At 50.7% G+C, this 24,706-nt stretch overlaps 1 long non-coding RNA gene across 1 annotated transcript; it reads right to left on the bottom strand.

Moving 5' to 3' along the window:
- Positions 1–1,068: 1,068 nt before the first annotated feature.
- LOC137466209 (uncharacterized) lies at positions 1,069–20,835 on the bottom strand. Its single transcript, XR_010995046.1, has 2 exons — positions 20,480–20,835; positions 1,069–1,287 (listed from the first exon to the last, which is right to left on the bottom strand). It is a non-coding gene; the product is annotated as an uncharacterized lncRNA (long non-coding RNA).
- Positions 20,836–24,706: the final 3,871 nt, after the last annotated feature.

Below are 24,706 nucleotides of genomic sequence, written 5' to 3'. Positions count from 1 at the left end.
AGGAGCGTGCAAGCAACGGGACTGACACTTTCAGTGTCCATGCTATTCCATACCCATGGGCACAGAGACATTATGGAAACCCTGGCACAGACAGGGCCTTCTGTCCATGGATACAGAGACATCCTAGAGCCCCTGGCACACACAGAGCCTTCTGTCCATGGGTACAGAGACATCCAAGAGCCCCTGGCACACACAGAGCCTTCTGTCCATGGGTACAGAGACATCCAAGAGCCCCTGGCACACACAGAGCCTTCTGTCCATGGGTACAGAGACATCCAAGAGCCCCTGGCACACACAGGCCTGGCAGCACAGGCTGCTTTCCCCACAGGCTGCAGGAGATGAGAACACAACATTTGCCAACACTGACTGAAAGCCACAGCTCCGGGTGCTCCCCGTGAACCCCAGCTCTGGGACCACTGTCTGCCCCATGCTTCAGGGGCTGCAGTGGGAGCCCGGCTGGGCTCTGCCCTGGGGCCATCCTGCAGGGACAGCTGCAAACAGGGAGCATTCCCTTGCCACAAAGAGCCAAGCCATGGCTGCAGGGCAGCTGCTCCAGCCCGGAGTGCACTGCTGAGTGCTGTGCTCTGGGGCTGGGGCTCCCCGCACAGGGGACTGGACTGGTGTGCCACAGGAGACAGAGAAGCTGCAGCTTCAGCATAACTGAGGTGGGTGCGTGGGCTGGGCAGAGTGGGGAGGCTCAAGGGGATTCACAGAGCTCATCCTGCTGCAAGGACGAGGAAAAGGGAGTGGGAACTCAGCAGTGAGGACAGCTGAGGGCTGGAAAGCAGCTCTGAATGACACTAAAATCCCACTGGAGCTCTGAGACATTGCTGCTCCTCAGCCAGTGACAGGATGAGTCCCTAAGCCTGGGGCTCGGCCTTCCTCATGGTGAGGGGCACCAAGGAAGGCAACAGTGTGATGGAGACTGCCATGGGCTGGGAACTCACTGGGGGACAAGAGGGAGCAGTTGGGAAGTAAAAGGCAGGTGGGGGAGAGAACAGTTCAGAGAAGGGCTGAGCTACAGCTTGAGCAAGCTGCAAAATGTCATTTGGGGTCATCCCAGATTGATTTCATTTCAGAAGCTATTGAACAAGTTTAATTTTTGGGTGGTGTCATGTTTGCCCTTGGAGGTGTACACTCTGCAAACTTGAGCTGTGTTGCTGAAATGCTCAAGCAGGTCTGTGCTGCAGGTCACCCCATTTCTTCTTTGGCTGATTGCGGCCCGGTGCTGAGCTCCAGCAGAGCCCTGGCAGAGCCCAGAGCAGCCTCAGCACCTGCAGAGCCCGGCTGCAAGGAGAGAAACCAGAAAGCGCCCGTCAGCTGAAGGCTCCTGTCCCCTTGTCCCAGCCGCCCGTGGTGCCCAGGCCATGCTGGCCGTGCCCAGAGCTGTGCCCAGAGCTGCCCATCCCTGCTGCCTGTGGGAGCAGAGCAGGAGGGCAGGACATGTGCCCAGCCTGCAGCCGGCCACGGCACATCCAGCCCTCAGCAGCTGCCCAGAGCAGGATGCTCCTGTGCTCGCTGCCATCTCCCCAAAGCTCTGATCCCACCATGCCAAGCAGACCGGACCCACCTCACGCCATCCTCCGCTGGAAGAAAAGCTGGTCCCAAACGATGTCCTCATCCTTCTCCAAGGGCACGGCCCATCCATGCCACAGCTGCTCCCAAGCACTTCCCCATCCAGACTGGACCCCACCTGGAACGCTTCCTCTAGAAAAACACACAACAAATTATTGAAAATAGATTACAGACAAAAAGGGGAACAAGAAAAAAGGTCAAAAATCTTATCTCTGTCAGAGGCTTAAGGAAGGCCCAACCCCTGCATGCCCGGGAAAAACCCACCCACAGGTGAGGGAAGCCCAGGCTGTCTCCCTTCCCCCTGCACTGCCCCCCAAAATAACGGTGATCCCAAAGCAAACAGGGGCAGTGGAGCAGCCCAAGCCCTTCCTTGCCTGCAAAGCAAAGCAGCCCCTGCACAGGTTCTGGAGTCCCACCTCTGCTCCCACCATGGGGGTTTCTTTGTGTCGGGCTGGCTGCCCCAGCCCCAGCCCGGGGCATGGTGGGTGCTGGGGCTGTTGGCAGGGCCAGGAGCCCACTCCCATTTCATCAGCACCCCAGCCCATCCCCCCAGCCCTGCCAAAAGCAGCCTGGCAGCCGACTGAAGGATCAGCTGCATCCTCCCCAGCAAAGGGGGAACCTTTGGTTCCCGGCCAGGCTGTGCAATGCCCAAATCTGGGAGCATCCCCCTGCGTGTGGACTCACCTGCAAATTCCCTGTGGAGCCTGGCTTTGGAGAAGGCGCCAGAATCAAAGTCCATCATCTTCAGCTGCCGGTGACCAGGTGGAGGAAGAGGTTGTAATTTTTGATGTCGTCCTCACTGTCCCCAGCAGCAGCAGCCCCACCTGGTACAGCTTCTCCAGGGCCGCCTCCTCCTTCCCTGAGGTGAGCCCAGGCTGTCAAGGTTCTGCCCAGGGCCCCAGCTGTCAGGGAACTAGGACAAGCAAAACCAGCTCAGATGGTGGCCACCAGTGCTAGGCAGAGCAGCTCAGCTCCAGCACAAGGGCTGCGTGTTCCCATCTGATGACCCCTGGGCAGTGACACAGGCAGGACAAAACCAGTCTGGTTGGCTTTGCCACTGATTGCCAGGACATGTGTGGAGCTGTTACCTGCCAGGCCCCTGGATCCAACTGTGCACGTTGATCTCTCCCATCTTCTAGGGCAGAAGACCACCCTGCACCCATGGATCACGGAAAAGCTCTTCTAAGGATGGCCTGTCCAAGGGCTGCATGGACAAACACCTCTTAATGAGATCCTGGCACTCTGGGGAAACAAACCAGAAATCACCAGTCAGTTGGAGAAGTTGCCCCGCTGTTCCCATGCCCAGGCCATGCTGGGTGTGCCCAGAGCTGGGCCTAAACTTCCCCATGGATTCTGTGTTTGGAGGAGAGCAGGAGAGCAGGACATGTGCCACCTCCTCAGCAGCTGCCAGAGCAGGATGCTCACGAGCTGCTGCTGTCTCCCAGCACTGGTATTGCCCCCATGGCCAGAGATGAGGACCCACCTTGAGAGAGCCGTCGTGGGAACAAGATCCGCCCCCAGATGATCTCCTGGCCCCTCCTGAACGGGTGCTTCCCCATGACCAGGTGGTACAGCAGGAGGCCCAGGGACCAGATCGTCGCTGCCTCGCCATGGTAGCGTTGGTGCTGGATCCACTCTGGTGGGCTGTAGGACAGGGTTCCTGTGGAACACAGACAGAGTTCATCAGGGGGACGCTGCTGCTCCCAGAGCCTGGCCCCAGCACCCCATGGCATGTGGGGGCTGCCCCAGTGGCACACAGGGTGACTGCTGCCCTCTCACCAGCACCTGGGACTTGTGTACAGACTTGGGGCTGGAAAAGAAGCCACTGGTGTTGGAAGAGGGCAGCAGAAATCCTGGGAAGGCCCAACCATGACACACAAAAGCAAAACTCATCCAGTGGTGGAGAAAGCCCGCTCTACTCCCCGCCTGCACGCCCCCCCAAAAATGTTAACCAGTCAATGCAAACAATGGGAGCAGAGCAGTCCAAGCCCTTCTCGCCTGCACACCAAACCATCCAGGGCACAGGGTCAGACCCCCCTCTCTGCTACCCCCACTGGGGTTTTTGTCAGGCTGGCTGCCCCAGCTCCAGCCTTAGCCCAGGCCACAGTGGGTGCTGAAGGCTGTCGGCAGGGCTGGAGCTGGCCCCCCTCACACCCCCACCCAAATCAGCTTGGCTCCAGCATTAATCCCATCCTGGCTGCAATAGGGGGAGCCCTGGGGCTGCACCCCGGCTGGGCCATGAGATGCCCAGGAGCATCCCCCGGCAGAGCTCACCTGCAAACTGGGTGTAGGCTGTGTCTTGGAGGAAGGCGCCACAGCCAAAGTCAATCAGTTTCAGCTGCCCGGTGGCCAGGTCGAGCAGGATGTTCTCAGGCTTGATGTCCCTGTGCAGGACCCCGCAGCTGGTGCAGTGCCGCACGGCCTCCAGCACCTGGCGGAACAGCCCCCGCGCCTCCTCCTCCGGCAGGAACCTCCGCTCCGCCAGGAAACCTGACAGCTCCTGGCACCGCTCCGGACGCTCCAGCACCAGCACGACGCTGTCAGGGAGCTCAAGCCACTCCAGGAGCTGAATGACACCAGTGCAGCCAGAGGACACCTTGTCCAGCAGCACGACCTCCAGGGGTGCGCTGGTGCCGTCGGGCTGCGGGAGGAACGCGATGCCGTCAGTGGGGCTGAGGCTGTGCCAGGGCTGGGGAACCCCTCAGCCAGCCCGGGATGCTCTGCATGCCCCGCTCAGCCCATGCCCGCTCTCCCTGCAGGGCTCCCGGCGGCTCCCACCCTGCCGGGCCCCGGCTCCTCGCCACCCGGCACGGCCCGGCTTCTGCCGCTGGCCCCGCTCACTCACCAGCTCGCCCCAGTGCCGGACGCGGTTCCGTGGCACCCTTTTGATGGCCACCTGCAAGCAAGGGAGAGCAGTGGGTTGAGCGCGCCGCCCGCCCCGCCGGGCCCCATCCTCCTCCTCCTCCGCCCCCTCCACCTCCTCCTCCTCCTCCTGCTAATCCTCCTCCTCCTCTGCCCCCTCCTCCTGCGCCCGCCGCCGGCCCCGCCGCTCACCGGGGCGCCGTCCGAGAGCCGCGTGGCCGCGAAGACGCTGCCGAAGCCGCCGCTGCCCAGCAGCGAACCCAGCCGGTACCGCTCCTGCAGGGCCTCCTCCTGCGCCTTCCCTGCGGGCGGGACGGGGCTGTCAGCGCTCGGCCCGGGGCCAGGAGCGGCCCCCGAGCGCCCCCCGAGCGCCCCGGGCCGGCCCTCCCCAGGCGTTCTGTCCCTGGAACGGGACAGCGGCGGAGCTCGGGCCGGGGAAGCCGCAGCGGGGGCGGCGGGAGCGGCCGCGCCGCGTGTGTCCTCCGCGGGGCCCGGGAGGAGCCGGGGCCGGGGCCGGGACTGGAGCCCAGGTCGGGGCCGGGGCCGGGCTCGGGCCAGGCGGAGCCAGAGGGCGGCGGTGCCGCCCCAGCCCCAGGCACTGATGCCCGCCCAGCAGCGCCACCGCCAGCACGACCAGAGCCGGGCGGAGACGAGACCCCGGCGGGACGGCCGGGGACGGGGACGGGGACGGGGATGAGGACGGGGCAGCCCCGCCGGGGGCCGGGGGCGGGCTGGGGACATGGCCCGGCAGGGGGAGAGGGAGACTGGGAGAGGAGGGGACAACGGGAAAGGGAGAGCGGGAGAGGGTGCGGGACAGCGGGAGAGGGAGAGGAGATGCGAGAGGGACTCAATAGAGTATGTGCTTTAGCTGCCGCTGCTGCTGCCGCTGCTGCCGCTGCTGCCGCTGCCGCTGCAACTGAAGCTCCGGGGCCGTTTGTCCCCGTGTCCGTTTTTCCGTTGCCCGCTCGCTCCCGCGCCCAGCCCCCCGCTCCCCGGGGGCAGCCCCTGAGCCTGTCCAAACACGGGAACTTTGCCCTGGTCAGCCCAGACCCTGAGTCTGGACTCCTACACAGGGGAACAGGAATCCCCTCGGTCGCTGCCATGCATTGTCCCCGCTGAGGATCAAACCCTATCGGGGCACATTCCCTGAGTGCAGAATTTGTACCTGACCCAAGCACTGCACTTACCTCTCCAGCAATGATTAAAAAATAAAAATCTAAAGTCTGTGAGACTCTCCGATAAAAACAGAATGTTACAAATGTTGAGTAGAGGCAACTGCACGTTGTAGTTGGCATCTTAATATAATAAAATTTTTTTTTATTTTTTCTATTTTACAAATCCTGAAAGCATGTTTCCTTAACTGCCAGTACTATTTAGTTTATTGTCAGCTGTGTAGAAGTCAAATCATAACTTTCAAAATAATTCAGGCTAATGCAGTTTAGTAATGGTTAAAAAAATGTGTACTTCATACGGCAGCTGGGCTTTGATCAAATCTGTTTGCTGTATATCCAATGGCATATTTTACTAAAATTCCTTTCATCAACGTATGGCCTCATTATTTGATGCACTGTCAGTGAACTCTGTGCAGCACAGTCTGCAGGATTTCATATATAAACTACACTATAGGGAAAGACATGCCGGAAGGATTTTAATTTCCACTTTCAACAAATTGATTTAAAAAATCATTACTATATTCTTGAAGTCTACTGGAGACGGGTTTTTTTAATGCATTGTCCACCTAATTTTGGATCAACATTTTGTGCAGCTAAAATGTAAAGTGATACACATATGAACGTGTACACTGCACAGCAGTGATCATCTGTTGGCCCAATAACCCAGTTATTTTATTGTTAGACTGAACACATTTGCTTTCTTCCTGGTTTTTTTAAACACTTGATTTCATTTAAATTTGGAGTATATGTGACAGAGAATCAGCAGAGTCTCTATAAAAAATCCCACTTGTGAGCTTACACAAGTCATTGACTCAATGGGGACCTGCTCCTCTTGATGGGTTTCCCTCAGGTACTCATCATCACAGCATCTGAGCACTTTAAAAGCTTTAATGTCTCCATTCTCTACCCTCTATCCTTGTTAGAGGTAGCTGGATTTCTTTTAATGCTGCCATCGGAGATGACATCCCTTGGATAACATCACACTAGCCGTCAGGACCAGTACCCACATCCCCCTAGTCACACAGCCAACCTTCTCCACAGGGACAACAGACTTGGAACTCCTGCAGGGAGATCCATGACTCACATACCACTTTTTACAGTGTTTTATTTGTGATTTAAGTGCTTGTGCAAACTGCAGAAAATTACAAGCAATCACAGTTTCATTTTCTATAAAGAACTTCACAGAGCTGTGTAAGGAAAAACACACTGCCAGTATGGGTTCAGACAGCAGGTCATCAAAGCTTTAACAGCCCTGTGTCCTCTGATCATCAATTTTACCATTTTCAAGGGTTACAACATGCTGCTATCTATTCAGAGCTTCAAAAACCTTTCTGTTTGTGACACAGCAGGAATCACTTTATATTTGGTGCAATAGTTGTTTTGCTATTTTTAAGCTGCTTTATGAGGGGTGCTATCATGACAGTTCCTGGAATCTGAAACAGCCCTACTGAAAAAGAAACCAAGAATTCATGCATCACCTCCTCCATTCAACACAGAAATACTTCCACTTTAGTTTAAAATCACAATAACTTTCCTGTGTCTTGTGAGGACACAGTGTGCAAGGATGAATCAGTATTTCACTGAAAAAAAGGAAAAATTTAGATGGTTAACCAGTTAGTTTCCATAACCAGAAGTCCAACATTAAAAAGGCAGGATGTAAAACACTTCTCATTTCCTTTTCCCCTAAGTCATTTGTCCCCTAAGATGATGAGGCAATCTCAATCTTGAGGGACTTCTGAGGTTTCATTCCTCAGGGAATGAAAGGATTGTCAACACTGGAACAGGAGCTCAGAGAAATTGTGGATTCTCCATCTTTGCAGACATTTGAAGCTTGACTGGACATAGCTCTAAGCAATCTAATCCAAAGCTGAAGTTATCCATCCTTCGAAATACAAATAAAATCATATGACTTCCTCATGTCTCCTTCAATCCTAATTTTTCTACTATTTCCTTCAGCAGTTAATGGACAAATTAATAACTGAACTGAATCACACACTGAAGGTCTTGCTCAACATCCAACACCCTTCCACTTAAACTTGGATGTCTGACAGCCATCAAATGACTTTTTCTACTCTCTAGTGACCTTATCTTCCCAAAGACTCTTCTGATAAGGGCAATGTCTACCTGAGCTGCTTACGAATTAACTACTTCACTATTAAAATCTGACTGAAAACAGGATCACTTGTCTTTTATAACACTGTCCAAAAGCTGAAGCAATTCAAGAACTGATCCATAGGCAGATAATCAACCCCTGTACCAAGAACAGCAATGTGTGCATAGGACAAGTGGAGTACACACAGCATAGGTACAGGCACTGCATTAGCTGTATCACTTAATTCAGTATCTCACAGCTTCCACGTACAGTTCACCCACATGGTCCTGGTTTGCCCATCCCGTGAAAACTAAGCCCACAGCTGAGTGTCAAAGTTATTAACATGGTATGTGAAATAAGGCTTTTGCCTGCACGGAGACAAGAGGGGGATTTATTCCAAGATTTCCCCACTGGAGTCTGAAGAAGTTGGGTGAAAAATGCCACTGGATGAATTATTGACACCCAAACCACGCCAATGACTTCTGCTCGCCCAGCACACAAGACCATCTGTGTGTTCCCTCCTGACCTCTCTTTTCTATCCAGATCAGCAGCTCTTTCCTGCCAGTCTATTATGTCCCAGTGACACCAGGAAGTGGAAGCCATTGTAGTTACCACATTAAATATTTCTCAACATTGCAGGGAAAAAAAACTACTAGAAAGGAATTGGGCTGCATGCTGGCTTAGCTAGAGAAAGAAATGTGGTGGAGAAGATTAAGCTGTGTTTCTATAGCCACAGCTGAGCAGGTGGCAAAGACCCATCACTGGTGCTTGTTCCATAGAGGATTCCACTCCCTGGCAAAACAGTTACTCCTCAAAGAAACCAGGGCTTGAAGATATCCAGGACTCTGCCTGTCAGATGAGCCTTGTGTAAGTTTATGAAGTCTTGGGGTCACTATGATTAACTACCTTCCTTAAGCTGTTCCCCACAAGGCTTTAGTGCTTTTAAACCACTGACCCCTTGAATTAAAGAGGAAGATTTCTCTTTTCACAGCTGTGACTCAACACAGGAAGGAATTCAGAGACATCTGAAAACAAAGCCAGGCAGAATTAAAAACAAAATCCTTTAATGACAAATTTAGCAAGTGATGGGCACAGCTGGAGCTTACAAATACAACTAAGCAAATGAGCATGCATTATACAACAACCTTACATAGACAGATCCTATGAAGGGCAATTTCCTCACAAGGAATTGCAAAAACCTAACTGCTATGAATAAATCATCAGAAAAACTAGATATTGGCTGTTCAAAAGGAATATGAGTCTTCAGATCCTTTACCAAACTAAATGGTAACCACCCCTAAAATATGTGACAACCAATTAAGAAACTAAAGCCTTCACTTTTAGTTATTGTCTATTTAAATCACAATACAAAATCAAAATTCCTGTGCCTAGAGAAGAATAAAACACTATTAAGGTAGTTTTCAAAACTTATATAATACCTTTCGTACATTCAACTTAAAATATAACAGTAACTAGTACATACATCATGGAGTCATTGTAAAGAAAATGTGTGCCTACTATTTCTGCTGGGGAAACTGATGCTAAATGTACTCACTAGATATTCTAGGAGGAATTGAAGTGAAAAAAAGAAGTGGAATTAGATAGTAACAGCTAATTATCAGTGTCACTATCTTAAACATGACATGCTTCTTTCTACCCAGTCAAATGGGCTACATGACACAGCAGACTACTTTTAAGAAGCAAGCACAAGTTTGCCGATGAACTTTATAAAGTGCAACAAATATCTTGAAGATAATCAAGCATGAGGAGTTGACCACCTCCACACAGTACTGCAAAGCAAAACAACAATGACTACTGAAAATTCTATTTCCCTTATCTGCCTAGCTGGGGTGACTTGCATTAATGACACGGGGAATAATGTACTTGCACTCAGACCCTGGACTGACTGATGTCAAATGAAGTTCAACCATTCATATTAATGGGGATCAGCATTTGTCCGAGGGAATGGAAGCCTCTCGGACCTCAGGGTCATGAATTGACAAGCTATCGAACATTTTCTCTGTAGTGCTGACCATCCTCCATCCCCACTGAGCTCAGCTGTCTGGACTCTTAGTCCCGCTCCAGCTGCTTTGTGCTCCTCCTGAGGCACAGAAAGAGCTCATTACAGATTCTTTCTGTGTAATGTGCAATGAGGGCTGAGGTCACAACTCCCTTTCTAGGAAATGCAGAATAGTCACATTTCTCCGGACCCCAAGAAAAAACAGAGACATACATGCAAACTGTGAGTTTTGTTATTCTGGAGATCTGTAATTGACTAAGCCAGATAGTGACAGAAGTGCCATTAATGCCAAAAAAAAAAAAAAAACAAACCAAAAAAAAACCCAAACCCAAACCACTGAAAATATCTCCTCAAAAGAACAAAGATGACTAATAACTTGTACCAAGAAAATGACTGTATAATTGCTATTGTCTCACACCACTAATACACTGGCAGGATGCAAAAAGCCGTTTTCCTTACAGATAGATTTTCTGGAAAAATACCTTCTCGCAGAACTTATTCTTGAATGGTCTCAGGATATCTATAAACTCATGGGTTGTAGTCATGCTAATGATCAGCAAGCAGTAACTTCAGACAGCTGATAAAAGTCTGTAGCTGATATTACCCAGTAAAACATTAAAACATGCAAAAGAAACCACTGCAGCAGAGTTTTGGTCTTCTTAATATCAAGTAGAGCAATTCTGGGAGTAAGGACAGTTATAATTTTCACCATCATCATTAATCCTAATAAAATTAAGAAGGGCAATAGTAACAATGATAACCGTAACTTTTTTCCTAAACTTTTTTGGCAACAAAAAGTCTGCCAGATGCAAATTTAAATTTTATGGATGATAAGAAAGTCAGCTGTTTCTAGTGACTTTTACAAGTTATAACCCAGCTCTGGTAGTCAGGACATGCAGAGTGAGTGAATTCAAAAAGCCCACTCAAGCCCTGGCATCTCTGTTTCTTTAGAGGCACCTCAACCACACTCTTGTTTTTCAGAGGAGTTTGTGCAGACATTAAAAACCATAAAGCAATAAAAAGAAAAGAATTCAGCATACAAGGCCAACCCCAATGAAGGATGAGACAAATGAAAAAAACAGGATTAAAGTAAGTGCATAAAAAATTTCAGTATCATGAGACACTAAACTGACCCATGAACTATAACTTGACCATGTCTCCTTTAATTGTTCCACATAAGGATCTGCTTTCTGAAAAAGAAGAATATCTTTAGCAGACATAGTGCTACAGCCGTTTTTTCCTTTATCAATAGTATATGCGTACTGTAGTGCAAGTTACGGAACTTAAGTTCTACCACAGAAAGAAGCATGTAGGATGAAGGAGACAGACAGCTAGACCAGAAAATGCCTTCTATATGTACCTGGTGAACTACCAGTAGAAGTCACCACAAAACAATGAAGATCTATTCCTGACGGTAATATAAGGTGAAATATAAAAGCTAAAAAGGCAAGACTGCAAACTTAGGCAGTCAGTAACTGAGAAAGTATTCACATTTGATATTCTTTCAGCATTAAAGTGGTCTCTCATTTTTCTTTCCTTAGCAATATGGATCACAAAACATATTACTAATTTTCTACATTTAAGCAGTTCTGGGTTTTCTCCACCTTCAACATTAATTTCCTGTTCCAGAAAAATCCTCTCACACAACAACTTGTTACTTAAATAAGAATACAAAAATGTTTGTAATGGCAAAACTGAAGGCTCATCCAGTCTAGTGGTCTCTTTTCAACAGCAAGAAGAAAAAATATAGAACATTTATATACGATATTTCCCTACCCTTAGTGCCCCCCCTCCTCTCCATCTATTTTCAGCTCAGGAGATTTCCTGAGCCTATTGTGGCCTGTCTATTTTGCAACCCCCAAGTAGATATCACTTTCAAGTACTTGTCCAGCATCCCTCTGAGCCCTTGTAAAATTCTTGCATCTGCAACACCATCTGGCAAACAAGTTTATATGTCTGCTACCCAATGTGTGAAGAACCACTTCCAATACCAATAGTGCAATGTGATAATGTATTAATTTCCCCTCATACACCACCACCTTCATAACATTAGCCAGAAAGTAGCTCCCATTGGGCAATAAAAAAAGGAAAATTCGGATTTAGTTTGATGCTCATCCAACTGTTTCAACATTAGCTGCATTACACATGCTACCTCATTATTTATTTTGTATAATTGTCTCACGGAGTGAGTGGGAAATTAAGTGAAAATTGGTCAAGAGAAAGTTAAGAAGGTGATAGTAGTCATCAGTTCTAATGAGTGTTTGCTGCCAAAGAGAAATATCTTGCTATGGTCACTGCACAAGACGAGATATTTCACAACTAAATCTTTGGTGAGAATCCAGGATCAGCTTTGAACAAACTAAGTTCAATTCAACAGAGTAAGCATTTGCCAAGGCTGGCAAACATGGGGCAAAATCAGAGCTGAGATCAGTGAAAGACAAACCCTTCAGTTTCACAGCCATCAGTGGCTCAGGATTGGTAGCAGAAGGGTTCCCACACATGAACTGGTGAGTACCTGCAGGCAGGTAGGATGGAAAAGGCATCCCAGCACCCAGCAGCTGGGGAGATCTGTCACATCTCTCCTTGACAAGGCCCTTTGCCTCTCTCACGCTGCAGTAAAATTCACTTTTAGTTTACTGAAATGACCAGGATTTCTCATATTCACAACTTTTACTCTAATAAAGGCAGCATGGAGGTGAAGCGTTTTACTTTTGCACCAGTTGATAATGTATCTTCAAAATCTGCTTTCAAAATTACTGAATAATTTAAGAAATGTGCTTTAAGATTTATGTTATAAACTGACTATGAGGAAGTAAGAGTTATAAGCTCTCTTAATCTTCAGGTTTCAAGGTGTGAGTGATGTAAGAAACATCATCTTGCAATACAGAACAGTAAAATTGTGAAGATTTATGCCTTCCGTTGAAACATCTGGTCTTACCCGCCCTTGGTGCCAGAATGGCAGACTGGATGAGCTGCTTGTTTATTCCAGCCAGGCATTTCCCTGACTCCTGGACTTTATGTTAAGGCATGATGAACATCTTACTCCCACTGGAGAATTTTTACTCTCATGAAGTCAATAGGTCAGAACTTTTGAAATTTACAGCTCGTGAAAGGGATTCCTCCTTTGAGTTTGTTAGATTCTAGTGCATCAGTAGACAAATATAAATACTTAAAACAATTGTACTTTATGTACTCCATACTTGTGCTTCATACAGGCATAGGCATTAATTTAAAGGCCTGTCAGAATACAGCTTCATTAGCAACAGAGTGAATCATGAGGGGTAGGAAATATCCAAAAGGATTGCATCTCACAGAACTACAACAGTAAGCCCTATCAAAAAGTTCCTTTTGTTTTACAACCACAATAAACTTTTCAATTCAGTATTATAAACTGTAATTATCCTGGAGGATCAAATTAGTTGTATTTACTTACTTAGAATTCAGAATAATTTCATTCTTTTTACTACATCTATCAAAAGTCAAATTTTGAGTTAGCAGTGGATCACGATAATGTAAAGGCATTTCTGTTACTGCCTAATGAGTTTCAGAATTGTTTCAAAAAATACACACATTCAAAAGTTCCATAACATCATCAAAAACTCACATTGAAGCAATGATGAAAAGCATTCAATTTTCTGAAAAAAAGTCTCCACTAGGTTTTAAAACAGAAAAGTTATACTGCCTTTTTCAATTACAGCTACTTGTAAGATTTTCCAGAGGTAGCTACAGTTTGGCTTTGACCCTACTATTGCAAAGTGCCAGAAATACCAAATTATAGCAGGGAAAATGTTGTGTCTGCACACATGTATGTGTTTGTCTACAGTCTGCATGAGCAACTGAAAAACATCCAACATAGGCACACAGCAAATCGCGTAATTAAAACTTACTGTTATACAGAAGAAAATTATCATTTAAGTAGAAAATAATGGAAGGACAGAGGTTCTCAGTACTTCTGAGAGTACTTCTCAAATGGAAGCAGAGATTTCTCAGTACTAAACCATAATGCTTCATTTAATGAGTAATCCCTGGAGCATATGGATGTTTACCTCGCTCTGAGCAAGCTCAAGTGCATAGACGGACAATTACAATGCTTCAGCTGATGTACGATACCTTGTTAGGCTGCTGTAATGCAGTGACATTCTTTCATGGCCTTACAGAGTGCATTTCTGTATTTGCTTCCATGCCAATACAACCTTTGTCTTTGCAAGATTAAATGGCTGCATGTTCGAAGTTAGAATGCCTGAATCTGAATACACAAAGCCCTGGAAACTTAAAAACTGGAAACTCTGTCTGCAATCTCTCTGACTTTGGCAGGTACATTGTCTGCATCCACTCTGCCTTCAGAAAAATAAAATATTAGAAATTTTTTTTAAAAGGACAAGATTTTGCAATAGGAAAATCACAATACAATTTGGTTGCATTGCATCTTACATGAATAATTGCTGGACAGCAGACTTATTTACAGCATCCATTGAATACAATTTTTAAAAAATTAATATGTAGATACAGGCTGGAGATTAAGAGTAAATGCTGGCCAATGGCTTCAGAAAGACTCCAGGTTTTGCCTTGGGAGAATGGCAAAAGGAGAAAATATATTGCTAAAGCCTCTCTTCCCACCTCTTTTATACTGCTGCCTCTTGTCAGAATGTAGGGTGCAAAGTTCTGAGACTGGTATTTGGCAAAAGCACAGCTTAAATTATTAAAAAAAAAAAAAAAAAAGAGGGAAAAGAAAATCTAATGAAACTGCTTTGGTCAATCACACACAGCTATTGAACACCTCCTTAATGTTGTTAGTCTTCACTTCTTCATGAATTTTGTGAAAGCTGAAGGCAGTACTTCAAACTATTAATCTTCTATGCTTTTAGACTCTATATACAAATCTTATTTTTCTAGTCCATATTACCGGACAAGGAAAGTTAAAATACAGAGATTATAAACTCTACTGCTTGGTCATATGGGGAACTCTAGAACCTCAGAAATGCCCACACTTCTGTATTTCTTTCTATGTATTTGATCCAAAATTCTGGCTATCAATGTGAAAGGAATTTTAAAGTTCTTCTATTAATAACAATCTAAAGATAGAAAAGATTCACGATTCACAAAAAAGTAACCCATGCACACTCAGATACACACACAGTATAGATGGCTGTGCTTTGTTCCACAAGAAACTCTTGTGATTCACAGCACCTGAGTATGAGTTTCCAGGTTTCCATGAACTTACTTCTTAAATATTAAAAACATAATGCATTTAAGAAGATTTCTTCCTTTTTTTATTTATTTTTTTTTTAATGAAGCCAAATGTAGCAATCAATGGTCATCTATGTTCTGGTTGGTATATTTCACACAAGAGACCCTTGATAATAAACCATGGCTGAAATATCAAAATTCCTTCAAATACTTACCTCTGTTAATGGTAACTACAGCTGCACTCAAAATCTGCTGCCCTTGATATCACTTACATTCCCACAGGAATATAAATCTCCATGTTTCAAAAAAGGTATTCGTCTCAGGGCTCTGGAGAAACACACAGCTTGTTTGTTTGATGCTGCCTGATAGTATTATTGGGTTAACATGATGAAATAGACTCTTTTTTTTTTGTGAAGCTTATCTAGTCTCACATTATTAATCTGAAAACAGGCCAAAAGAAAAAACAGGAAGAGAGATACAACAAATTCAGAGCTCAAATATGGTCATTTGGGCCACTGCAGATCTTCAATAGAAGCAATTTAGTCCAAGACATGGGAATACAGAAAAAGAAACACTATGAAGAGAGACTACTGAAGGCTGTTTCCTATCTGTTAGAAATCAAAGAGCATCAGAGCAAAAATGAAATTGTCTTGTAGCTGAGGTAATAATGTACCTAATGATCTTGAAATGAAATGTTTAAAAAGCTGCATTTCTACCTTTCATTTTAAAAGATGTGCATTTTAATCCCATGAGTAATCCAACAATGATAATTGCAAAACTGTAACATATAATTAAATTCAAACCCAAGATCTATTCCACCCTTGAATCGAAATTATTCCTTTCATCATAGTAAAGGCCTGTTGTTTTTAAAACCTAGTGTCTATATTTATTTCATTTAATTCATAAGCCCCTAGTTATTACTGTAATTTTACTCATACGCCGGTTATCTAATGTGTAATGCTATAGCTGTTTGAAGTGTATTTTCCAAAACCAGAACAGAACTAAGACCCAGAGACACATCACTACCTCTTGCAGAAATGTCACTCATGCTATGAATAAAGCATAAGCTGAGAAAAACATCATTACCCACCAAACAAATAGCATTTACTCAACCAAACCCATGTGTCTGGAGCTGCGCTCCCGAGCTAATTGGAGGCAGATTCTTGTGCCATGCCACAGGACGCCACAGCTGAGAAACCTCTCGAGCTGGTCATGGAGAGCTCAGCACGCCGTGCAAGGGGAATTGCCAAACTCTGGGACAGGAGGCAAGGCCAGAAATCCCAGAAAGCAGGGTGTGGATATTCTCAGTTCAGTCAGAGAGAAAAAGAGAAGGTTTTCTAACCAGGCGAGAGCCTGGGAGACAGCTGGGAAAGAATGTAAATAATTCTCTAATCTATCTTGTTGTTCACATTGTTTATAGATGGGTTCTGCCACCGTGCGTCATTCACTGCACACCAGTGGTGTGAGATGTTTTTACTCTAAGACCAATGAAATCAGTCCGCACGATGTTCTCTATAAATGGAGCGGTGCATTTGAAATAGATCGGAGTTCATTCTCTTTGCCTTTGATTTGGAGTCATTTTCGTTCCCGTCCTGCTCTACAGTGACAAGTGAGCAGATGCAAAGATAACCTTTGGTTGGAAGGTTCATCCAGAGGCCACCTTTGGCTCAGGGCCTCACTCAGGGCTGTTGTCCAGGCCTTGGCACTTCAAGGACGTGTTTTAGTGCTGGGCTCGACACTGCTGGGTGACCAGCTGGACTGGATGAGCTCAGAGGTCTTTTCCAACAGAAAGGATTCTGTGATTCCATGATTCCATCTGCTGCATTCAGCCAGGTCCATGTTAGCAGCATTCATTTGCTCACAGTGTCTCCTCAGGCCCAGCTCTTGAGGCCTGAGGCTTCAGCTCCTTCAGCTCCTGGCGCTCAGCTGCTCGTGCTGAACGAGACACTCGGAGAGAAGAGCACAGTCCATCCAATTCCTTCTGGGACACGGAGAGGGGAGGCTGTGGAAACAGGAGCAGTGTTTGGTGTGGCCTCCTCTCTGCCCTGCACACCTTTCAGCGCTTTGAAGCAGCCAAGAGCTTTCTCCAAGAGTGCAATGGAGCAGCTGTTCCTGCTGCCGGGTCTGGCTCTCTCCAGTCTCTGACCTTGCCTGCTTTTGTCCCTCTTGCTGTGCCCTCTGCTCCCAGAGGGCTCGGTGGCTGCTGCCCAGGACTGTGGGACTGGCACAGATCCCATGGTGGAGACCCTCCTTTCTGTGCCCTTGGAGCTGCCTGGGCACAGCAGCCTTTTCCATCTGGAAGCTCCCCATGGACAGGAAGTCCCCAGCTCCGCTCCTTGCACAAGCTCCAGGAGCCCAGGGCTGCCATCTCAAGTCCCTGCTGGCCCTGGGGGCTCCCAGGTGGGCACAAGTGGGGCAGCACAGCCAGCAGGGAGCCTGTGAGTCTCTTCCAGTCCTGTCTGCTCTGAGTTTGGGCCTTGGAGCCTCAGGTGGCCAAAGGCAGCTGCTGCTGGTCCCTGTGTGTGCCCGTGTTCAGCAGTGCTGCTCCATCAGTCTGTGCCCAGCCACGGGGAAAAGCCTCAGCCCTGCAGGGCCAGGAGCTGCCGGGCTCTGCCTGAGCAGCTCAGCCAGAGGGAAGGGAGCTGCTCCCCACGGGAACCAGGAGCAAAGGGCTGGAGCACCTCGCTCTGGGGCAGAGCCCAACTTCTGTGAGGGAGTAACAGAGTTATTCACGTGCACTGGTGTGTCAGCACTGCAGGTGCTCTGCCTGCAAACACATTCGGGATGTGCAAAAGAATTCTGCAACTCTTGGCTGGATCAGGATGTCAGCAGTGCTGAACTCCAGCTTAGTCCAAAGCAAACACTTGACACCTCTTCTCATATCTGCTAGATTTTTTACTGCAGGGTATCCAGAGGAAAGTAAACAGAGGAGTAAATATTTTCATTGTTTATCAGAAATGTATCTTATTTTGTTGTGAATCTTATTTTTGCTGAAAAATCTTACCTATTTTTCAGGATGTGTTATCTACATAAAATAAAATAGAAAAAATAAAAAAAAAAAAAACCGAGAAAAATATGAAAGAGAAAACAAAAAGAAACAAATGTGTAATGAAATCTTTTGTAACTTTGGATTTAAGAGGTAACTGATCTTTTTAAAAGGAGAACTCATTTACTTTGTGCCTGTTCTGATGGCCTGGATCCATCTTACTGACTGACCTCAGCATCCTTTTTTTAAAGACTTTGGGTTTTGTTTCCAATATTAAGATTTATTTTTTTAAATTGGTGTTGAAGCAATAGGAGGATGAGAGATGGATTGTGCATGACTGTGTCTTGAGAACAAAAATATTGCAGTTTGAAACTTGGACCTAAAGTATTAGAAATGAAACTTACAAATCCCAGTGCATTGTGTGACAGCAGCTTTTCCTATAGGATGTGCAGCATCACAAAGACTTCATCAGTGGGGTTGGGAGTGCTTGGAGCTTTGTCCTGTGCCACTCTGGGATGCCATGAACCAGGACTTCACCTGCCACCAGCCCAGGTCACCCTCTGCAACCGCATCTCCTTGGACCTTGTGTCCCCAAAGCAGACACAAAGTGTTTCTGTTGCTCCCCCTTTGCACAAATCCACAGAGCGCTGGGATTTTTCCAAGTCTCTTCTCTCCATTGGGCCATATTCCCAAAGAACTAGCAGCACATCCTGATGAATACGGCAAATTATGTGGATGTTTGTCAGCTCCACTTCCTGCCTAGAAATCCTGAAACTGCTTCTAAATGCTGCTGCTTCAGCTCCTGGACACCTTCTCACACAGAGCTGGGAAAAAAAATCCCCTGGCCACCAGCTAAAAGGTGAGTTATGCCAAAGTTGGAGTACTGTGGGAAATCTCTGTCCCTCCCTGTCCTTTTAATGTATCTGTACATGGGGGTGTGCCTGGATGTGTCTTGTGCACAAAGGAAGGAGCGTGCAAGCAACGGGACTGACACTTTCAGTGTCCATGCTATTCCATACCCATGGGCACAGAGACATTATGGAAACCCTGGCACAGACAGGGCCTTCTGTCCATGGGTAGAGACATCCTAGAGCCCCTGGCACACACAGAGCCTTCTGTCCATGGATACAGAGACATCCAAGAGCCCCTGGCACACACAGAGCCTTCTGTCCATGGGTACAGAGACATCCAAGAGCCCCTGGCACACACAGAGCCTTCTGTCCACGGGTACAGAGACATCCAAGAGCCTCTGGCACACACAGAGCCTTCTGTCCATGGGTACAGAGACATCCAAGAGCCCCTGGCACACACAGGCCTGGCAGCACAGGCTGCTTTCCCCACAGGCTGCAGGAGATGAGAACACAACATTTGCCAACACTGACTGAAAGCCACAGCTCCGGGTGCTCCCCGTGAACCCCAGCTCTGGGACCACTGTCTGCCCCATGCTTCAGGGGCTGCAGTGGGAGCCCGGCTGGGCTCTGCCCTGGGGCCATCCTGCAGGGACAGCTGCAAACAGGGAGCATTCCCTTGCCACAGAGAGCCAAGCCATGGCTACAGGGCAGCTGCTCCAGCCCGGAGTGCACTGCTGAGTGCTGTGCTCTGGGGCTGGGGCTCCCCGCACAGGGGACTGGACTGGTGTGCCACAGGAGACAGAGAAGCTGCAGCTTCAGCATAACTGAGGTGGGTGCGTGGGCTGGGCAGAGTGGGGAGGCTCAAGGGGATTCACAGAGCTCATCCTGCTGCAAGGACGAGGAAAAGGGAGTGGGAACTCAGCAGTGAGGAGAGCTGAGGGCTGGAGAGCAGCTCTGAATGACACTAAAATCCCACTGGAGCTCTGAGACATTGCTGCTCCTCAGCCAGTGACAGGATGAGTCCCTAAGCCTGGGGCTCGGCCTTCCTCATGGTGAGGGGCACCAAGGAAGGCAACAGTGTGATGGAGACTGCCATGGGCTGGGAACTCACTGGGGGACAAGAGGGAGCAGTTGGGAAGTAAAAGGCAGGTGGGGGAGAGAACAGTTCAGAGAAGGGCTGAGCTACAGCTTGAGCAAGCTGCAAAATGTCATTTGGGGCCATCCCAGATTGATTTCATTTCAGAAGTTATTGAAAAAGTTTAATTTTTGGGTGGTGTCATGTTTGCCCTTGGAGGTGTACACTCTGCAAACTTGAGCTGTGTTGCTGAAATGCTCAAGCAGGTCTGTGCTGCAGGTCACCCCATTTCTTCTTTGGCTGATTGCAGCCCGGTGCTGAGCTCCAGCAGAGCCCTGGCACAGCCCAGAGCAGCCTCAGCACCCGCAGAGCCCGGCTGCAAGGAGAGAAACCAGAAAGCGCCCGTCAGCTGAAGGCTCCTGGCCCCTTGTCCCAGCCGCCCGCAGTGCCCAGGCCATGCTGGCCGTGCCCAGAGCTGTGCCCAGAGCTGCCCATCCCTGCTGCCTGTGGAAGCAGAGCAGGAGGGCAGGACATGTGCCCAGCCTGCAGCCGGCAACGGCACATCCAGCCCTCAGCAGCTGCCTAGAGCAGGATGCTCCTGTGCTCGCTGCCATCTCCCCAAAGCTCTGATCCCACCATGCCAAGCAGACAGGACCCACCTCACGCCATCCCCCGCTGGAAGAAAAGCTGGTCCCAAATGATGTCCTCATCCTTCTCCAAGGGCACGGCCCATCCACGCCACAGCTGCTCCCAAGCACTTCCCCATCCAGACTGGACCCCACCTGGAACGCTTCCTCTAGAAAAACACACAACAAATTATTGAAAATAGATTACAGACAAAAAGGGGAACAAGAAAAAAGGTCAAAAATCTTATCTCTGTCAGGGGCTTAAGGAAGGCCCAACCCCTGCATGCCAGGGAAAAACCCACCCACAGGTGAGGGAAGCCCAGGCTATCTCCCTTCCCCCTGCACTGCCCTCCAAAATAACGGTGATCCCAAAGCAAACAGGGGCAGTGGAGCAGCCCAAGCCCTTCCTTGCCTGCAAAGCAAAGCAGCCCCTGCACAGGTTCTGAAGTCCCACCTCTGCTCCCACCATGGGGGTTTCTTTGTGTCGGGCTGGCTGCCCCAGCCCCAGCCCCAGCCCGGGGCACGGTGGGTGCTGGGGCTGTTGGCAGGGCCAGGAGCCCACTCCCATTTCATCAGCACCCCAGCCCATCCCCCTAGCCCTGCCAAAAGCAGCCTGGCAGCCGACTGAAGGATCAGCTGTCCCCGCCCCAGCAAAGGGGGAACCTTTGGTTCCCGGCCAGGCTGTGCAATGCCCAAATCTGGGAGCATCCCCCTGCGTGTGGACTCACCTGCAAATTCCCTGTGGAGCCTGGCTTTGGAGAAGGCACCAGAATCAAAGTCCATCATCCTCAGCTGCCGGTGACCAGGTGGAGGAAGAGGTTGTCATTTTTGATGTCGTCCTCACTGTCCCCAGCAGCAGCAGCCCCACCTGGTACAGCTTCTCCAGGGCTGCCTCCTCCTTCCCTGAGGTGAGCCCAGGCTGTCAAGGTTCTGCCCAGGGCCCCAGCTGTCAGGGAACCAGGACAAGCAAAACCAGCTCAGATGGTGGCCACCAGTGCTGGGCAGAGCAGCTCAGCTCCAGCACAAGGGCTGCGTTTTCCCATCTGATGACCCCTGGGCAGTGACACAGGCAGGACAAAACCAGTCTGGTTGGCTTTGCCACTGATTGCCAGGACAAGTGTGGAGCTGTTACCTGCCAGGCCCCTGGATCCAACTGTGCACGTTGATCTCTCCCATCTTCTAGGGCAGAAGACCACCCTGCACCCATGGATCACAGAAAAGCTCTTCTAAGGATGGCCTGTCCAAGGGCTGCATGGACAAACACCTCTTAATGAGATCCTGGCACTCTGGGGAAACAAACCAGAAATCACCAGTCAGTTGGAGAAGTTGCCCCCCTGTTCCCATGCCCAGGCCATGCTGGGTGTGCCCAGAGCTGGGCCTAAACTTCCCCATGGATTCTGTGTTTGGAGGAGAGCAGGAGAGCAGGACATGTGCCACCTCCTCAGCAGCTGCCAGAGCAGGATGCTCATGAGCTGCTGCTGTCTCCCAGCACTGGTATTGCCCCCATGGCCAGAGATGAGGACCCACCTTGAGAGAGCCGTCGTGGGAACAAGATCCGCCCCCAGATGATCTCCTGGCCCCTCCTGAACGGGTGCTTCCCCATGACCAGGTGGTACAGCAGGAGGCCCAGGGACCAGATCGTCGCTGCCTCGCCGTGGTAGCGTTGGTGCTGGATCCACTCTGGTGGGCTGTAGGACAGGGTTCCTGTGGAACACAGACAGAGTTCATCAGGGGGACGCTGCTGCTCCCAGAGCCTGACCCCAGCACCCCATGGCATGTGGGGGCTGCCCCAGTGGCACACAGGGTGACTGCTGCCCTCTCACCAGCACCTGGGACTTGTGGACAGACTTGGGGCTGGAAAAGAAGCCACTGGTGTTGGAAGAGGGCAGCAGAAATCCTGGGAAGGCCCAACCATGACACACAAAAGCAAAACTCATCCAGTGGTGGAGAAAGCCCGCTCTACTCCCCGCCTGCACGCCCCCCCAAAAATGTTAACCAGTCAAGGCAAACAATGGGAGCAGAGCAGTCCAAGCCCTTCTCGCCTGCACACCAAACCATCCAGGGCACAGGGTCAGACCCCCCTCTCTGCTACCCCCACTGGGGTTTTTGTCAGGCTGGCTGCCTCAGCTCCAGCCTTAGCCCAGGCCACAGTGGGTGCTGAAGGCTGTCGGCAGGGCTGGAGCTGGTCCCCCTCACACCCCCACCCAAATCAGCTTGGCTCCAGCATTAATCCCATCCTGGCTGCAATAGGGGGAGCCCTGGGGCTGCACCCCAGCTGGGCCATGAGATGCCCAGGAGCATCCCCAGGCAGAGCTCACCTGCAAACTGGGTGTAGGCTGTGTCTTGGAGGAAGGCGCCACAGCCAAAGTCAATCAGTTTCAGCTGCCCGGTGGCCAGGTCGAGCAGGATGTTCTCAGGCTTGATGTCCCTGTGCAGGACCCCGCAGCTGGTGCAGTGCCGCACAGCCTCCAGCACCTGGCGGAACAGCCCCCGCGCCTCCTCCTCGGGCAGGAACCTCTGCTCCGCCAGGAAACCCGACAGCTCCTGGCACCGCTCCGGACGCTCCAGCACCAGCACGACGCTGTCAGGGAGCTCAAGCCACTCCAGGAGCTGAATGACACCAGTGCAGCCAGAGGACACCTTGTCCAGCAGCACGACCTCCAGGGGTGCGCTGGTGCCGTCGGGCTGCGGGGGGAGCGCGATGCCGTCAGTGGGGCTGAGGCCGTGCCAGGGCTGGGGAACCCCTCAGCCAGCCCGGGATGCTCTGCATGCCCCGCTCAGCCCATGCCCGCTCTCCCTGCAGGGCTCCCGGCGGCTCCCACCCTGCCGGGCCCCGGCTCCTCGCCACCCGGCACGGCCCGGCTTCTGCCGCTGGCCCCGCTCACTCACCAGCTCGCCCCAGTGCCGGACGCGGTTCCGTGGCACCCTTTTGATGGCCACCTGCGAGCAAGGGAGAGCAGTGGGTTGAGCGCACCACCCGCCCCGCCGAGCCCCATCCTCCTCCTCCTCCGCCCCCTCCACCTCCTCCTCCTCCTCCTGCTAATCCTCCTCCTCCTCCGCCCCCTCCTCCTGCGCCCGCCGCCGGCCCCGCCGCTCACCGGGGCGCCGTCCGAGAGCCGCGTGGCCGCGAAGACGCTGCTGAAGCCGCCGCTGCCCAGCAGCGAACCCAGCCGGTACCGCTCCTGCAGGGCCTCCTCCTGCGCCTTCCCTGCGGGCGGGACGGGGCTGTCAGCGCTCGGCCTGGGGCCAGGAGCGGCCCCCGAGCGCCCCCCGAGCGCCCCGGGCCGGCCCTCCCCAGGCGTTCTGTCCCTGGAACGGGACAGCAGCGGCTCGGGGCCGACGGCCGCGCTGCCGAGCAGCGGAGCTCGGGCCGGGGAAGCCGCAGCGGGGGCGGCGGGAGCGGCCGCGCCGCGTGTGTCCTCCGCGGGGCCCGGGAGGAGCCGGGGCCGGGGCCGGGACTGGAGCCCACGTCGGGGCCGGGGCCGGGCTCGGGCCAGGCGGAGCCAGAGGGCGGCGGTGCCGCCCCAGCCCCAGGCACTGATGCCCGCCCAGCAGCGCCACCGCCAGCACGACCAGAGTCGGGCGGAGGCGAGACCCCGGCGGGACGGCCGGGGACGGGGACGGGGCCGGTGCAGACCCGCCCGGGGCTGGGGGCGGGCTGGGGACATGGCCCGGCCGGGAATGGGGAGAGAGAGATTGGGAGAGGAGGGGACAGCGGGAAAGGGAGAGGAGAATCAAGAGGAATGCGACAAAATCTCTGCTTTGTCTGCTTTTGCTGCTGCAGCCGCTGCCGCTGCCGCTGCTGCTGCTGCTGCCGCTGCAACTGAAGCTCCGGGGCCGTTTGTCCCCGTGTCCGTTTTTCCGTTGCCCGCTCGCCCCCGCGCCCAGCCCCCCGCTCCCCAGGGGCAGCCCCTGAGCCTGTCCAAACACGGGAACTTTGCCCTGTTCAGCCCAGACCCAGAGTCTGGACTCCTGCACAGGGGAACAGGAATCCCCTTGAGCGCTGCTGTGCATTGTCCCCGCTGAGGATCAAACCCTATGGGAGCACATTCCCTGAATGCTGAATTTGTACCTGACCCAAGGGCTGCACTTAGTCTCCATCACTGCTTTCCAAGTAAACCAGGGGAAGGCAAAAACTGTGTGTAGCTCATGGTATTTTACAGTGTCTAAAACTTGCCATGTCATGGATCTTAGAGCTGAGATCTATTTGGATTAGGGGATGGAGAAGCAGTGCAACATGGAAAAGGGGAGCATAAAAAT

This window comes from Anomalospiza imberbis, unplaced genomic scaffold, assembly GCF_031753505.1.
Source record: "Anomalospiza imberbis isolate Cuckoo-Finch-1a 21T00152 unplaced genomic scaffold, ASM3175350v1 scaffold_153, whole genome shotgun sequence".
Taxonomy (NCBI): domain Eukaryota; kingdom Metazoa; phylum Chordata; class Aves; order Passeriformes; family Viduidae; genus Anomalospiza; species Anomalospiza imberbis.
This window is presented reverse-complemented; position numbering and strand designations above follow the sequence as displayed.